We start from the raw sequence: 18,746 nt of genomic DNA on the forward strand, positions 1-18,746 counted from the left end.
TAAAATGACAAGAATGGGAAAATGTACTAAAATATCAGGTAAGGAAAAGCAGGCTATTGTATTGGATATAGGGTAGTTTCTCCTTAATTAATACTTCTTTAAAACTTCTAAATTTTCTACAATAATTAATCTTATCATCAGAAAAAAATAGTTTTCGGCTTCGCTTTTTTGTTAAGAAAAAGTGAAACAGCTGATAGATGTGGCAAAAAACAAAATGCTTGTTCCTCATTCCTTGGTACTACCTGGTTATGACCTCTTGCGTTTCCTAGGAATAAGTGTTCTGTTTGCTCTTCTGGAATGTACTCTTCTTTCTCTAACATTCTATGGAGGTATGTCTTGATCTCCTAGAACCACAGAACCTCAAGACTCAAAGTAAACTTTCTCTTTGGTAAATTAGAAGACTCTGCATAAATGTGAGGGGCTGTTATAATAATAATTACAATTATTATATAGTATTTAATGCCCCCCGGGATAGAATCCATAACAAATGTGCATGCGATTGGTATCAGCAAATATTTGTTGAAGTGATGTGTCTAAATAATGAGTCATGGTATTTTAGACAGATGTGAGATATTAGATATTCATGTGGACCAATTCTTTCATCTTGGAGACTAGAAAACTGGAGCCAGAGAAGTACATAAGTGACCTCCTTAAGATTACACCACTGGTGAGTAGTAGGGCCAAGACTTAAAGCTAGGATTTATTTGTGGCTCTACATCCAACCTGTTTTCCACACTTCCAAATTTGGTTACAATTATATTCAGATATTCTGTTCTTGTCTCAATAGACAATTCATAGCCTGTAACAGTCGTAAAAAAAATAACAAACGAACAAACAGAAACATAAATAAGTGAATCTTCCTAGAGAAATTTGATTTTTAGAAAAACTGACACTAATCCAGCTTCTGCCAACTCATTCACTGACCATTTGGCAAGACAGTGACTTCTCTGGGCCCCAGTCGCTATGTTAAAACCAATGGTTACCTTTCTAGGAACTTTGAGAGCTAGTTGTTCAACAAAGGCATTGTTAAAGATTAAACTATGAAAACTTACCATTAAATAGGTTTTATTGAAAGATATAATAAATACTCAAAACTCATCACTGCATAACTATTGACTACATTTCACCATGACTCGGGGTTATGGTTTCTGTATTTGGTGGATGGATTACATAACGGTTGGTTACAGTGCATTTCTTTCCAGCTCTGTGTTCAGGAACATCTTGTTGGTATCGTGAAATCAGCCATAGTGGGAGTATTTACACCACAGAAATCAGCAAACGGCACAAATCAGGGCTTTACCCCCACTCCCCCAGAAATCCAGTCGTTAAGCATTTACCCACACGTGTTGGTCTCATGTTCCTAATTTGAAAAATGAGCTGGAAACTACTTTCCATCAACTCACGCTCCAATTCCAATCGAAGTGATTGGCAGAAGGGGCGCCTGGGTGGTTCAGTCAGGTGAGCATACGACTTTGGCTCAGGTGGTAATCTCGAGGTTGATGAGTTCAAGCCCCACATTGGGCTTGCTGTGGTCAGCCTGTCAGCGCAGAGCCTGCTTTGAATCCTCTGTCCCCCTCTCTCTGCCCCTCCCCTGCTTATGTTCACCCAAAAATAAATAAACGAAAAAAAAAAAATGATCAGCAGAAGAGACAAAAGGGAAAAATCCTGCCAAGTTTTCCTCTGTGTTTGGAAGAAACCACTAACACGGTCAGATATGCAAGGCTTCTAGAAAAGAAATCTGAAAAAAAACATTGGAAACTGTGTGTTCTACCAATGGAAAAAGAGTCAAAAACAAAAACTCCAGAATGAGGACAAAGAAAGCAAATGTGTCAGGCAGCCCTCTACTCTCTTCTCTCCTTCCCACGTCCCTCTTTTGATATGTAGATTATTCTAATCAAAGGATGGAAATAAATGGTATAGCTCCAATAGACCAGCTGTTTAGATTCCCCTTACCTATTTAACTGGCTCCCAACGTAATAAAAACATTCCCTAAAACAAACTAATAAAACAGGCCACCTAGTGACAGACATTTCCATGAAATCTGTAGTAAAAAAAAGGGTATACAAGAAAGTGGTTCCTCTACTTTAAAAAGATTTTTTTTAATGTTTATTATATGTGTGGGAGAGAGAGAGACAGAGCATGAGCTGGGCAGGGGCAGAGAGAGAGAGCAGGCTCCAGGTTCTGAGCTATCAGCATGGAGCCCGACACGGGGGCTCAGACTCACAAACCGCGAGTGAGATCATGACCTGAGCCAAAGTTGGAGACTTAACCAACTGAGCCACTCAGATGCCCCTCTACTTTAAAAAGATTTAAGCACATCTCAAGATTATTCAAGCATATCCAAAGCACCTGAATCCTGTAACAAAGAGTTATTGTGCAACCCTCAACTTAAATACCAAACCAAATCCCAAATCTAGCTCTTTTGCTAAAGGATTTCCATGCAAACAAATGGTTTATGTGTATAAACAAACAAACCTTTATCTAAATAAACAAACCTTTTTATAAATAAACCTTTATTTTTAGCAATCCACTCCTCACTTTCCTCAAGACATCATTTTAATTTCTAAAATTGATATTTGAAGCTCTCTTTTCCCAGAAAAGACATAGCACACGACACGCAAGGTGAGAGGTGATAGGCAACTTTCTGTTGAGGGGGCACTGAGAACATGCCTATCTTCTTTTCACAGCACCCCACCCCCACCCCCACCCCCACCCCCAGGGCATCAGACAGTAGTGTCTCCTCTTGCTAATGACTTAGTCATTCCCATCTCTGCCATCATACATTTGGACTCACAAGAAAGGAAGATAAATTTGAGTTATGTGGCAGGTGGAGGATGAAAAGAACCAGGAAGAGGAGAAAATCATATCTGACACAATAGAAAGGAGCTTTACGGTGAAGTCTCACTCCAGCCAGAAGGAAAATTTGAGTGGGGGTGGCAAGTAAGAAAGCAGACATGTCCCAAAATGTTAATAACAGTTTTGAAATAGAAAGACATCCTCATGATCAAAGGCCTCATCATAACAATACCAATCATAGCTACCAATCGTTGGACATTCTCTATGTACAAGCAGATGTGCTAATTGCTTTATATTTTTATTTCTCACCTTTGGGGGCCAGGTACTATTATCGTCCCGTTTTAGAGATGAGAAACTGATCCTTAGAGAATTTAAGTTATTGGCCCAAGTTCACACCACTAAGTGGTAAATCAAGGAGTTAAGGCCAATCCCCATTAGTTGGTAAAGACTATTCTACAGTTAAAACACCAGCATCTCGTAAGATGTGCTATGTGGGCCAGAGTCCCTCCTCCCTTTTCAGGTAAATTTGGAAATATGACATATTATATCCCTGCAGAATAAAATTATTATGTTGCTAAGAATTTCTGGTGTAAATAAATCTGTTACATCTTAGCCCAGTATTCCCCAAACCAACCAATTTTTGATCAGGAAATCCTTTTTATTTGGGGGCAATATCTTAAAAAAATTATGTAACACACTCTGTGGTCTTTATTCAACAAAACATGATAGAGGAACATCTATATCTTAGGCCCTTCCTGCTCCAAATGACCTCAGAAAAGTGTTTGGGCTAACACTTCAGTTATGGTTAGGAAACATCTCTGGGTGGAACCAGCCTTGAGGAAACAGTGCAAAGGCCCTGAGGTGCAAATAAGTCTGTTTGTTGTTTGTTGATGGGAGTACAGTGAATGAAGGAGAAAGTGGCAAGCACGTGATGAGTTCAGAGGGCGGTCAGGGCCAAAATATGTAGAGTTTTAGCCGTATTCATATTCATTAACATTAGGGAGTAATATGGTCTAATCAGAATTGCGAAACGTGAAATGATCACTCTGGCTGCCACCTAGCAAGTGGACGATAGGAGAAAAAGGATGGAACCAGGATACCAATTAGGAGGCTCATGTAATACCCCAGGAGAGATGGGAGAGGCTGGGGCCAGAGAGTAGCGGTGGCGGTGGTGAAAAATGTGAGCTGCATTTTGTAAGGAAATCCATCGCCATTTATGAATAGACTAGATAAAGTGGCCAAGGGAAAGAAAAGAAGCAAGGATGACTCCTAAGCTCTTCTGCCCAGAGCAATTTCATGGATTGTTACAGGTTGAATTTTGTTCCCCCAAAAGATATGTTGAAGTGCTAACCCCCAGCACCTCAGAATGTGACCTTATTTGAAAAAAGCGTCTTTGGGGCACCTGGGTGGCTCAGTCGGTTGGGCGGCCGACTTTGGCTCAGGTCACAATCTCGCGGTCCGTGAGTTCGAGCCCCGCGTCGGGCTCTGTGCTGACGGCTCAGAGCCTGGAGCCTGCTTCAGATTCTGTGTCTCCCTTTCTCTCTGCCCCTCCCCTGTTCATGCTCTGTCTCTCTCTGTCTCAAAAATAAATAAATGTTAAAAAAAAAGAAAAAGAAAAAAGCGTCTTTGCAGATGTAATCAGTTAAATTAGAATGAGGTCATACCGGATTAGGGGTAGATTTTAATGCAGTGTAACTGATGTTTAGCAGAGAAACCCAGAGAGGAGAGTGCCATGCAAATAAATAAATAAATAAATAAATAAGTCAGAGAAGACAGCTATGTGACAGTGGGGTGGGAGCAGAGAGTGGAGTGATGCATCCACAAGCCAAGAATCACCAAGGCTTTTGCCGGCAAACACCAAAAGCAAGAGTCAGGGAAGGGTCACCCCTTCCCCTCCCCTTCTACAAGTTTCAGAGAGAACATGGCCCCAGACTGATTTTGGACGTCTGTATGAAACAATAAATTCTGATGGTGTAAGCCCCACAATTTGTGGTATTTTTTTTATAGAAGCCCTAAGAAACTAGTACGTGGATAGTGAGACCAATATCCCACTGGAGGCTGGGAACACTGTGGAAGGAGTCGTGATGGAGAGGGGTAAAATGTGAGTCATCAACAGTAAAATGGGAAAGAGAAGCTACATTGATTTCTTATTAAGATATGTGTGACATTATTATAAGCCAGGGTTTCCCATAGGATCCTAGTTCAGTAAAATATCAATAGATTTTAAAAGGACAAAAAGTTTGGGAAGGTTTGGGTTAAACAAGCTTAAATAGGCTTCCTGGTTCCAGAACATCTCAGAGCCTTTCACTTATTAATGGGCAGCATGTGTTTGACTGTGACACTATTCTTAGAAAGGCCCTGAATCCAGAGGTTTACATAAGACATACCCAGATGGGACACTAAGTACTAGGTTGAATAATTTTTCAAGCCCCCACTTAGCTATTATCAAACAGGAAAGCTGGAATTTGAAGCCAGATCTAAGTGATCTCAAAGTCCATGTATTTTCCATATGTCACTGTGTAAACCACACAATATAAGAAAACCTGCTTCAGTGTAGCTTTTGACGAAAGCAGAATTCTGGGTAAACTGGATTATCTCAGCATTTATAAAACTTATAGGTGTTAAAATTGCAAGTGATTTAAGGGCATGTTTATCTGCGAAGAAAAAATGGAAGAAGAAATGCTTCCCTCAGTTTTGAAAGTAATTTTGTAGTGGTGGCTGAAGCCCTCAGTCCTTTAGGACTCATGGCTAAAGCACTGTCTTCCAATGATAAATTCTTTATTTTTCTGATGTAAATTAGACCTATTCCTCTTAGAATCAGTCTCCTTTTTGCTACCTACTGTGACTAAATTTCCCAACTAAAAACTTAAGATACACAGCGTGGCAAATACAAGGTAAGACACGTTGGATGAGAATATTTTATGTGACGATGGTCCTGGGACATTCTGCAATGTCGTCACCTTCACCAGCACTCCCTGAGGTGGCAAGAAACTCCTCCCTGATTCCAAAAGAGAGACGATTATTATAGAGAATAACCGCCATGTAATACTCCCTTAGTTGAGTCTAGTATTTTTCTCATCTCTTTTCCACACGTCATTTCATTCGGTCTTCAAAGGAGTCAGTGGCTCTTCAACAGAGACCCACGTTGATAAAGCCATCAGTCAGTAGCAGAGCTGAGGCAGACTCCCAAGTTCACGGGGCCATCCACTCATTCAACAAAGACATACAGTTGACCCTTGAACACCATGAAGGTCATGAGTGTGACCCTTGCACAGCTTAAAACCCGCGCATAATATTGACTCCCTCCATACTCTAATGACTGATAGCCTACTGTCGACTGGAAGCCTCACTAATAACACCAACAGTCAAGTGACACGTATTTTGCATGTTGTATGTATTGTAAATTGTGTTATTATAATAAGGAAAGCTAGAGAGAAGAAAATACGAAGGAAAGCATAAGGAAGAGAAAACGCATTTTTGTTACTTTACTTATCAAAAAAAATCTGCATCCAAGTGGACCAGTGCAGCTCAAACTGCATATCTTTAGCTCCTACTGTGTGTTAGACTCTAATGGAGGCACAGAGAACCAGGGACAAAGCATCTGCCTTCACAAAGCTTACTTTACGGTGAGAAAGAGCACAAAGGGACCTATTAAGTCCATCAACTGATGAATGGATAAAGAAGATGTGGTATATACCTATACAACGGAATACTACTCGGCGATCAAAAAGAATGAAATCTTGCCATTTGCAGCATCACGGATGGAACTAGAATGTGTTAGGCTGAGCAAAATAAGTCAGTCATAGAAAGACAAACATATGATTTCACTCATATGCGCAATTTGAGAAGCACAACAGATGAACGTAGGGGAAGGGAAGGAAAAATAAGATAAAAGCAGGGAGGGAGACAAACCATAAGAGACTCTTAAATACAGAGAACGAACTGAGGGTTGCTGGAGGGGAGGTGGGAGGGGATGGGCAAATGGGCGATGGGCATTCAGGAGGGCACTTGTCGGGACGAGCACTGGGTATTCTACGTAAGTGATGAATCACTGGGTTCTGCTTCGGTAACCAATACCACGCTGTATGTTAACTAACTTGAATTTAAATAAATATTTTAAAAAAAAGAAAAGAAAATGAAAGCAGGGTAAAAGGTTCGGGAGTGATGGGTGGAGGAGTGGTATTATTTTATATCGGATGGTCAGGGAGGGCCCCTGTGAGGAGGTGACCTGTGAGCAGATCTGAAGGACATGAGTGACTTCTGGGTGAAGATCCGGGGAGAAGAGAGTTCCTGGCTGGAGATCAGTGATTACAAGGGCCCTATAACAGGAGGCCAGGAGGCCAGAAACTAGTATGGCTGGAATCTGGCGAGTGAAGGGGAAAGGACAAAGTGGGGCCAGGTATCCGATCATTCGGGGTGCTGAAGCCAATATGTGTTTCAGAGGCTCAGTTCTCCCCAGCCCTGAGGCTTCCACCAGTGGTGAGGCCGGCCTCATGCCCGCCTCTTGTTCATTCCCAGGACGGCGGGGCGAGAGGTGGAAAGGTTTATCTGATGGATAAATATGGGTAGTAAACTGGGCATGCTGGGCTCAACTCCCGATGTCCTCACAGGGAACTGTGTTCTTCTCTCTGCACCCGGTCTGGACTTGTAAATTGTTGGGCAAATCTGCTCAACCCTGGGCTTCAGCAGTAGGAGGTTTATTTGCCCAGAACTAAGAGTTCCAACCCAACCCAGTTTTGGTAATAAAAATGTTATTTCACTCTCCACCTGCCTTGCCCTTTTGTCTTCTCCATTTCTCCAGAACTCAGGTGAGGGAAAGGAGTTTGCCATTCTGAGCGCTCCCTCAGAGACCCCAGGAGAATGGAAGTTGGACTTTCTTCTAAGTGTAACAGGCTGGAATTTTTTTCCCACTACACCCCACTGCGAACTTTCCATCATATATATAATTGGAGCAAGGCATCCTTAACAGTATGAGCTTCACACACATATTCAGAATCTGAAGTCACATACACTCTGGCTTGCCCACACCAGCCCTGGAAAGGTATGGGAATTGATCAACTGAAATGATTTTTAAAACTCAAACCAGCCCAAATACCTTCATACAGGTAACCAAAGGGCAACAAAGTCATGGACTATAGCAAGAACAAATAAATACAGAACTAAACCTCCTAAGTATTTTAAAATCAAATGTGCACAGTATCCAAAGTGGACACCCTAGAAAAAACCCACAGATTTGTTTGTCTGGTCCTTGAGCCATGGAAACACCCTCTATAATTACCCCTATAGTTTCTGAAGGAAAAACAACAAAAAAAACACAACAACCAAAAAACAAAGACAAAAAAACAACAATGTATTTTCACCCTCTTACTTGCTGCTTTCTCACTTTTTTCCACACCATCTGACCCCAGGCATTAATGATCTCCATATGCCCAATTCAAAGGTCTTTGTCTCAGTTGCTTTCTCTGACACCTTTGTCATTACCACCTTGGTAAATTTGCCATGGCCTTGCCTTTTGTGATGTGTGTTTCAGGGATCTTCTAGAATATTTTCCTTCATGTTTCCTTCTTTCTCTGCCTTGCCCCTAAACGTTAGGTTTCCCAGGAGTTTATCCTTGGTCCATGGCTTATCTTCCTCCACACGTTCTCTCCAGGGTGGGCCCATCACTCCAAGTAGACCTTCCATTGACCCCACTCAAATAACCACTCTTCTCCAAAGCTGCAGACTCACCCACCCAGCTGTCTGCTGAACATTTTCAACCGATGCCCCATGGGCATATTAAACTCAACTTGTCAAAATGGAACCTAACCCTTCTGGGAAGGCACAGTGAATTGAGCACATGTGTTTATTTCTGCTCCCTCATTAAACCACTCTAAAGTGAAAGTGAAGACATTTTTTTTAAAGGCATACATCCCATGGCTGAAGAAAACAGCAAATATGGCTGATCAAAATTTTGTTGTTGCTGTTAGATGGAAAGTGAACAGATAGTCTGCAGAGAGAGAAAGCAGAATATCAATGAGAAACAAGCTAATTCATGTCACAAAACCACAGAAAGGCAAAGGGTAGGTGCCTTCTGTAGAAGGCAAAGCGGGGGGGGGGGGGGTTGGTGTGGCGCTGAAAACGGAGGGATAGATGAAAATCTGTCACAGTGGGTAGAGCCTCAGATCCCTTGCAGAGGAAGAGACTCATGCTGCAGAATTTATTTATTTGTTCTTTGAGATTTATTCTTTGAGCGATTAAACCATAGAAACTCTAGATTTGAGAATATGAAATACAGTCAAAGCTGGGGAAGAGGTATCCAATTGAAAAATAAGAGAAAATCTACACACTGATATGCCTCTGGTCCTTCAAACACTCATCTTTAAGAAAGCTGGCAGCCAGCACTATATGCCTCTATCCCTCACTCTGTTTAGGAGACTAAAGGATTCTTCTCTGGAATACCTGAATCCACTGAAAGATAGATATACACACACACACACACACACACACATACTAACATGTCCTCCAATAAAATCTCCTGGACCTCATCAATCAATACCAAGGAGCCAGTGGACGGCTGACAAATCCCTTCAACACAACAGAGCTTCCAACCAACAACTTGGTTTCTCCCACTTAATATGAAACTAGAATCAAAGAAGCACTGGAAATAGGAAGAAAGCCTTTGCTTTGAAAGAAAAAGCAAAAGAAATTACTTGAAGGAAAAACAAACTACAAGAAACAAAAACACAGAGAGTAGAATGAATAATGCTTCAATATATATATAGATAGATAGATGTATATATACATATATATATGTATATACGTACACATATATACATATGTATATATACATCTATCTATACACATATACATCTATCTATACACATATACATCTTTAAGAAGATAAGAGAAGATCTTCCATTCATTAAATAACAGAATACTGCCTTAAAAAGAAATGAAGGACAAGAACATGTTCCTGAAAACCAAAAAGGTGGTAGCAATTTTAAGATTTTGATGAAAGAGTGGGACAATAAAGACACATAAGTCTCCTAGAAAATACCACTAAAAGAGAAAAGGGGGTTAAAAATAGGAGGAAAAAAAAGGTAATTAAGAGATTGGTTCTGGAAGACCAAAAGCCGACTAATGGGAGTTCCAGAAAAAGAAGTGAGACACAATACAGGGGAGGAAATTATGGAAGAGATAACACAAAAATATTTAGCAGAGATATAGACATGCCTCCCAGATATAAAGGGACCCACCAAGTTCCTGGATCAAAGAATGAGAAGACACAGAACACACTCCAGAAATAAAGAGGCTGTCATTAAGCTTCCAGAGAGAGAGAAAGAGATATCACAACAGAGAACCAGGAACCAAGATGGCACTGAGCTTTTCAATGGCAGCTAAAAGATGCTGGGGAAACGTGCCTCCAAAATACGAAGAGGAAAATGATCTTCACATTAGGACTGCACACTCAGCCAAACTATCATACAAACATAAGGATAAATTAAGAAAATCTTCAGGTGGATATAAGGTTTCCAAAAATTGATTCTTAACATACCACTACTCAGGAAGCTACTGGTAGATGGGTTCCACCGAAAGAAGGAAGAAAACCAAGAAAGAGAAAGATGTAAGGTCTCACTCGTAGGGGAGCTAATGCAGAAGAGAAAACCCAGGAGGACAGCTATGCCTGAAGAGCCACCAGTCCACCAGTGCAGTTTGGAACAGTAAGACCAGTGTTTTGGTTGGTTTTTTCACCTACATACATGAACTATGTGGACAGAAATCATTAAGAACTCAAAAACTACACTTAGTATCTTCTCTAAACATGTCCCTACTTCCCTATTTTTCTGTCTTGGTTAGAAGTACTTTCAAAGTGCTAATGTCTTACATTTTAACCATACACATCAGTTAAGCTGAAAGTCTGATCAAAAGGGGGGGATTGTTAAAAAGAAAACTACAGGCCCACAAGGGCTTCACTTAGGCCAAGTCCCCAAACCAAGGCTTAACACATAGTCTCACTTCAGTTCCAACCTCCCCCAGAAACGCAGTCTTAACCAGTCAGTCAGGTATTTTCTGATGAGTACCTGTGAGTCTGCCACATGGGAGGGGCCCTCTCTGTCCCCCTTGGGAAGATGAGGTCATCTGCATGATAAGACCCCTTGCTGTCCCCCCCTACAAGAAAGGTGAAAGATCCTTTTCTTTTGCTAATAACTTTCTTTTTACAGCTTCTCAGAAACCCCCTCCACTTTCTAGATGGAATGCTAACCAATTCACAACTTAATAAAGCCAATTACATCTTTAAAAAAAAATTGTTTAGGTTTATTTATTTATTTGGGGGGGGCAGAGGGGCAGAGAGAGAGGGAGAGAGAGAATCCCAAGCAGGTTCTGCACTGTCAGGACAGAGCCCAACGTGGGGCTCAAACTCATGAACTGTGAGATCATGACCTGAACCAAAATCAAGACTTGGTTGCTCAACTGACTGAGCCACCCAGGTGCCCCAGAGCCAATTCTATCTTTAAAAAAAAAAAAAAAAAAGGAAAGAAAAGAAAAAAATACTCTCAAAGCACTGAAGCTAGAAACCCCAGCTTCTTTCTGGATTTATCTGTCTCCTCGCTGCCTTCTCACAGCCAATCAATCGCCAACTGAATCCCTTAGCTGTTTTTCAAATTTGCCCTCTCCTCATCAGTGCTACTCCCATGTCTTAATCTAGGTCCTTAACATGACTTGCCTGGACCATTGTAAATCTCCACGCTGATTCCTGACCCTGACCTTAACTCCGAGTCTGGTGAATTTCCCCACACTCTTCATTTGCGTTTGTCTTTCTTATTTTGTTGGGCCAAGGGTTTTACACCTTTTCAAACTATATTGCATGGCAATAGATAATGAACACATAGGCAAGAAGATCTCAGCATAAAGTAGGAAGTGGGTAAACAGCAGGATGGAGGAGAAGTCAATAGAGAGCAATTGCAGACAGCCTTGAAGATGTGTTCAGAGCCTCCGTCTTCTAGTGACCAGGTACGGAGGGCTCTACATTTTGAAAAGAATATTATGGCCACAGTGAGAGGATGGATTTAAATGAAAAGACAGAAGGCACAGATACAAGTGAATACACTTTACTGTAATCCAGAGTTAAGATGATGGAGCCTAAACAGGTAAGGGCAGTGGTAATAGTGTGGACAGGGCCGACGTAAAAATAATTAGAAGGTAAAATTAGCAGGACCTTGGGAGAGATGAAATATTATATGTTGAAATAGAACAGAATCTAGGATGATTCCCAGATCTGACTTAAATGGCTGGGCAGATGGTGGTGTCATTAACTAAGATCTCTCACTACTTGATTCTGCCATGAATTTAACTAGCATTAGTGCATTAATGTGCGTGTGTGTGTGTGTGTGTGTGTGTGTGTGTGTGTGTAGGGATGAGTGGAAAATCAGACCCCTGAGAAATTGAAAATCAGCCCTGCTGGTAATCACATTACGATGCTCCCAACACAACAGTGACAATGTTTCTACATGCCCAAGGCCATACTGCAGCTGTAAAATGACTGTCAATCCTTTCTTCTGGGTAGTTACTGCTCTCTTAGCCATGTGTTCCCAGCCTCGCTTTATGCCTCCACCTCCTGAACCAAGACCTCTGAGACAGTCATTTGCTGAACTGCCTTGAATGCCTCCCACCCCCGCTTCCCTGATCCCTCCCTTGCCTCACTTGGCCCAAGGTCAAACCTTTCAGAAGCCTCTCCCTCTATCCCAACCTCTTCGTGATACGTTCTCCTTTGCTGCAGGTAAGCAAATAAAACTAATTTTGTGTCCTTATAAATGAAGTTAGAGAAACCATAAAATCGAGAGGGAAGAGACCATAAAGGTAGAACCTAAGCGGGCAGCTGAGGGCTCTGTATATTATTCTGTGACAAGAAAGCAAGCATCTGCCACAATTCCTGAATATACAAAGTTTGATTATGAAATTTTTCAGAAAAGCTGAAACAATTTTACAACTTTAGGTAGGTGTACCTTACCTAAATTCTGTTGTCATTCAACTGGTATTGATTTAGTGCCTTCTATTTGCCTGGAGCTATGCTTACCTGTAAAGACATAAAAGCCAGAGTAACGTTAGGGAACAAGGAAGGGTTTGATTTGACCGGAGCAGAGTTTGTGAAGGGGTCAGGTGACTTTGGTCTGCGCGGTTACGTTGGGAGTCACATGGAGGACACTGAATTTCATGGCAGGAAGTTTATACTTCATCCTGGCTGCAGTCAGGAGCCATTGAAGGCATTTAAGGAGGGGAGTGTCTTGTGCTTTAGAAAGCTCATTCTAGGGGCACCTGGGTGGCTCAGTTGGTTGAGCATCCAATTCTAGATCTAGGCTCAGGTCTTGACCTCAGGGTTGTGAGTTTGCGTTCCGAGTTGAGCCCCACATTGAGCTCCGCACTGGGTGCGGAGTCTACTTTAAAAAAAAAAAAAAAAAAGCTCATTCTAGCATCAGTGTTAGGCTGGAGTGGAGAGGACCTAAAGTCTGAGAGCTAAGTTAAAGGTCTTCACACATGTCCTGGGACAAGTAAAGTCGTTAAACTGTGAACAGAATGGATTGCGGAGAGAGAAAAAGGAGAATCAAACCATATAATTACACAAAGATACGTCTAGGCATCTTTTTGAAAGATAAGTAATAGGATATTGAATCCCCAAAGGGAAAGGTCCAGGATACCTACATACATCTTTTGGCCTGGAAATAACCCCAATAATTTGAAAGCAGCCACTGATTAGAATCCGACTATGGAGAAAAGGTTAAGAGATAAGACCCAAGGATATTGGAAATATGCTAAGAATTTGCTTTTTCAGGCCAATAGATCTAAGGACCTAAAAAGTTATCCCCTCCCCTCCTTATCTTACTCCCCAGGTTCTGGTTTAAAGCAATGAAAGAAAAGCATGTGGTTTCACATACAATGCTATACCTGCAGTATCTCCAAGGGAGAGGAATCTCAGTAATCTGGGTTCAGTTCAGTTACGCTTAGCATTTGGGCCTTATGACAAAGCACTTGATCACTGTCCTGATGAATTCAATCCATTATGGCTTAAATCTCTGAACTTGCAAATATATAGCATAAAAGTTTGAACTCCATTCCTGGTTCTGGCCAAGAAGGTACAGTTTTCAGCATTCTGTCCAGCTTACCCTCTCCCAAGTCTATATAGATATTAATGAGTCATTTTTCCAAAAGTACCTTCCTAATTATGAGAAACCTCCCTACATCAGTTCTTTTAAATGTTCTTAGTTCTGTCCATGAAAACCCCACATTATTAAACCCCTGGGAATGCTAAACTGAAATATCACGTTTGCTCTTTAAAATGAACTTACATTTGAGGCACCTAGGCGGCTCAGTCAGGTAAGCGTCTGACTCTTGTTTTCAGCTCAGGTCCTGATCTCACGGTTGGTGGGTGTGAGCACTGTGTTGGGCTCTACGCTGACAGAGTGAAGCCTGTCTGGGATTCTCTCTCTCCCTCTCTCTCTCTCTCTCTGTCCTTCCCTTGCTCGTGCACACACACACACACTCTCAAAATAAATCATTAAACTTTTAAAAAATGAACTATACTTATTAAGAATGGGCCATTACCTTGGGAATTTCGGTGCTAATAAAGGAGTATCCGATGTTATCTGAGACAGTAACTAAGCTCTCCTCTTACTATCTTGATTCGGTGCATACCAGGGTGGTATTCAACACTCAGTCTTCCCTCTGACAAATCATATGCCCTCTGAAACAAAAACAAAGTCATTAGCAAATTCTGTCATGCTGTTTGCTTCTTGTTTTTCTTTTCTCAAGGGGAGTGAACTGGTAAGCCCTGCGGACTTTCCAGATAACTCTTCTAAGTCATTTGAAGTACCTGTCAGTCAAAACCCACTTATTTCTCGGACTATAAAAGTCAGCTCAGGAGAACCCCCCACTATAAACTGGTTTATAAGATGGACTCATATATATTGTGAGACCAATTTTGCCCCTCCAAAAAAAAAAAAAAAAAAGAACAGCTTCTTGCTAAGAACACTTTCATTACAATACAAAGGGTTTCCACTGGACTTAGATTAACCTGGAATACAAATCTAGAAAGCCCCATCAGCCAAAGGGTCTTGACAACTGTACAGACTTTCACATGCCAACAAAGCCAGCGTGATCCACTTTACCAAAAGTGTAAAAGTTCCTATTTGGAACAACTTTCTTTCTTAAAAGTTATTTTTCAAGTTAGCAAAATACATTCTAGTTAGATGGGTTTTTTTTTTTCTTCTTTACATCTCTTTTCACTCATCTCACACCCAAAATAGTAAAAAGTTAGTTGTACATTTAAGTGGAGGAGAAAAAAATAAGTGTCTTTAAAATGGGGAGACTGAGGCTTAATAAACTTAAAACCTTTGCTCAAGGTCACCAACTAACAAAACGCATCGGTGGGATTAAATCCAAAATTTACCAAAGCCTATTTTTTCCCATGAAGCGAAGCTGTCCTCAAATGTACTGGATGCTTCCCACTGGCTTCTAGGAACTTCCCTGCAAGTACTGAATGCACTTGGCCAGGAGCTCGTCCAGCTGTCCTATGCCCCTGGTTTTCTCCTAACCCTATAGTCCATGTCTTTCCCCTGCTTTCCTTCCCTCTATCAGGCTAAATCTCCTTTTGTGGGATGCTCAGATCAAAGGCATTTCCCTCTTCCAAAGCACCCACGAAATCAAAACATCCCAAAGAGACGTCTTGAGGGAGGCAAGGATGTTCCCCCACTTTGCGCCATCTCAGAACACCAACGTGGAGTCAGGTGGTTTTCTGCGGTGTGGGGTCGGAATCTTACGGCAACCTGATGAGTTCTGTACTAAGATTATCCCCATTTTGCAAGCAGGAAGTGGAGACTTAAGAGAAGTCAGGTATCCTGTTCAGGGTCACATCTCCTGTAAGTGACATCAGTAGGTATTTTTAACCCATGCCGCCCCAGGTACTGGGCACTGAGCCAGACACTGGGGGAAGAGAGAGAGAGAGAGACTAAATCGGTAAGGAGATTACAAGAGCAAGGTAAGACAAAATACAGGAATGTCATCGTTCCCACATCAGAGTGTCCCCAAATGCCCTGTGGTTCAGAGATGGTTATTTAGAGCACCCCAGCAGGCCACCTGGCTTTGAATTCTGGCTCTGCTACTTAGCTACTAGTTCTGATCCATTGATTGATTGGTTGATTGATTGATTATCAAGTTACCTAACATACAGTATATACAGTATAGTCTTGGCTTTGGGAGTAGAGTCCCGTGATTTATCACTTCCATACAACACCCAGTGCTCATCCCAACAAGTGCCCTCCTCGACGCCCATCACCCATTTTTCCCACCCCCTCAACACCTCCGCCATCAACCTTCAGTCTGTTCTCTGAATTTAAGAGTCTCTCATGGTTTACCTCCCTCCCTGGAACTTATTTTTCCTTCCCTTATCCCATGGTCTTCTGTTAAGTTTCTCAAATTCCACATATGAGTGAAACATATGACATCTTTCTCTGACTGACTTATTTCACTTGCACCAAACAAAGCCACCACACTCCTTTGTGAGGTGATGTGGCCCTTCTTCCCATCAGGAGGTGGAGTCTGTTTTCCATCATCCCATTTAATCGGGGCTGGCTTTGTGCCTAGTTTTGGCCATTAGAAGGTGGGCATATGCTGTTTGCTTCTCAGAGATCGAAGCACCTTGCAGCTTCTGCTCTGAGGCTGCTGCCTTGGGACCACCAGGCCAAGAAGCCAGTGTGGCTCCTGGAGAGTGAGAGGTCACGTAGAGGAGAACTGAAGGATTCCAGAGGTTTGGGGAGGTATGGATTTGGGGTAAGAGACACACAGTGGACTTAATCCCATGGACGCCTCACTCTGTGTGGAGAAGTACAGCCAGTCGAGGGCCAGAAGAGGGCCTTCTAAACTGTGGGCCTTAGGATATAAGGACAGCTACTGGCCAAGGAATACCTTTGCCCAAAATGGAACCACTTAAATGAAAACCAAGCTGAATTTTATGGTAAATAGAAAAATGAATCACACTCAAGCATAGTTATTAAAGATCAGGGTGTCGCCAAAGTGTTACCGGAGTTTTAACGACTTCAGAGGTATAAATTGCTACAACTTACAAAAACATCATTTCAAAGTTTAAATGTATTTTACACTTATTTAGTTTTGTGAATTTTGAGTAACACGGGTTTTTTTTTTTTTTTTTCGGTTTTAATTTTTGTTTCAGTTCCCCCGAGTGAAAAATGGCATACGTTGATTCAAAGGGGGAAAAAATGACATCTATTAAAATGATTAAAAGCCAAATAATAGAGTCAAAAGAAGTAAACTTCCAAATGACAGTTTTGTAAGTTTGTGGCATTTATACTTCTGAAGCTATTAAAGTTTAAAACTGCACTAACATATTTGAAGCACCCCGTATCTGTGGTGTGTAAGGTTTTGTACTAGGTACCGAAGCTTAGATTAAACAAAAAGGGGGGAGGGGAATAAAGAAGTGGTCTTCTTTAAGAAACTCGAAGTTTAGTTGGAGGGAGGAACCAGTTAAATTGATCCCATAATACAGTATGATAAGGGCTGTAATTGGGGCCTCTAAAGAGCATTGTAGGTGCAGAGAACAGGGACCAAGTGACTCTGCCTAAGGGGCCAGGGATATCATTCCTGAGGAGGTGCAGTGAAGCTGAGCATGAACAATGAATGGACATTGTGGGGAGAGGGTACCATGTGTGAATCGATGCTGTGTTCTGGGAATGATTGACTGTTCAGGGTCAAATACTAGATGTATTCGGGATGGGTCAGCAGTTGGCTAAAACAGAAGGAAATCAGAGTGGGAAAAGCTTGAATGTCTATCTACAAAGACTGATGTCATTCATATTTGAGGCAACTTTCTTAATGAAATCAACGTAACGAAATAGGTTAGAATAGAATAGAATGGGTTTATTAGTTTCCTCGGGCTGCTATAGCAAAGTACTAAATAACTGCGTGGTTATAAAGAATGGAAATTTATCGTCTCATGGTTCTGAGGACTGGAAGTCTGAGCAAAGGTGTCTGCAGGGCCATGACCCCTCTGAAACCTGTAGGGGAAGGATTTTTCTTCTCTCTTCCAGCTTTTAATAGCACTGGGATTTATGGCAGAATAATTCCTGCCAGAGGCATCTCTTCATCCGTCTTCAGGGATGTCCTCCTATGTCTCTTTACATTATCTTTCTCTTATGTGTGTCTTTCTCTGTGTCCCAACTTCCCCCTTATATCAGGACACCATCATATTGGATTAGGACCCACCCTAATGACCTTATTTTAATTTCATTGCCTCTGTGAAGACCCTATCTCCAAATAAGGCTACGTTCTGAGGTATGGGAAGGAGGAGGGGTGAGGACCTCAATGTATCCTTTTTGGAGGACACAATTCAATCCAGGAAAATAGGAAAGAAAATAGAGTAAGTCATGCTTTGTGAAACTTTCTTTTTCGGGTGCGTGTGTGTGTGTGTGTGTGTGTGTGTGTGTGTTAGGTCATTGTATTAGTTTCCTTTTGGTAGCACAACAAATTACCACAGAATTAGTGGCTGAAAACAACACATTTATTCGCTTATGGTTCTGAAGTCAGAAATCTAAAATCAAGGTGGCAGCGGGACTGCATTCCTTCTGGAGGCTTCGGGGAAGAATCTGATTCCCTTCCCTATCTTTTTCGTCTTCTAGAAGCTGCCCACATTCTTTGTCTCCTGGCCGCTTACTTACATCACTCCAGCCTCTTGCTTCTGTCCTCGTATCTCCTACTCATTCTGATTTTCCTGGTTCTCTCTTATAAAGATGGTTGTAACCACATTTGCCCCACCAGATAATCCAGGATAATCTTCTCATCTCAAAATCCTTAACTTAGTCACATTTGCAAAGTCCATCTTGCCATGCAAGTAATATATTCATAGGTTCTGGGGTTTGGGGCATGGACATGTTTGGGGAGTATTCAGCCTACAATAGTCATAATGC

At 41.6% G+C, this 18,746-nt stretch overlaps 1 protein-coding gene across 2 annotated transcripts in view; it reads right to left on the reverse strand.

The window, feature by feature from the left end:
• CPVL (carboxypeptidase vitellogenic like) overlaps positions 1–226 on the reverse strand; it is a 115,743-nt gene extending 115,517 nt beyond the window's left edge. For both annotated transcript variants that reach the window (XM_042921126.1, XM_042921107.1), the window contains exon 1: positions 152–226. The gene's annotated coding sequence lies outside the window, so the exon portion shown is untranslated. The remainder of the gene's footprint in view (positions 1–151) is intronic.
• Positions 227–18,746: the final 18,520 nt, after the last annotated feature.

This window comes from Panthera leo, chromosome A2 (assembly GCF_018350215.1).
Source record: "Panthera leo isolate Ple1 chromosome A2, P.leo_Ple1_pat1.1, whole genome shotgun sequence".
In the NCBI taxonomy this organism is placed as follows: Eukaryota; Metazoa; Chordata; class Mammalia; order Carnivora; family Felidae; genus Panthera; species Panthera leo.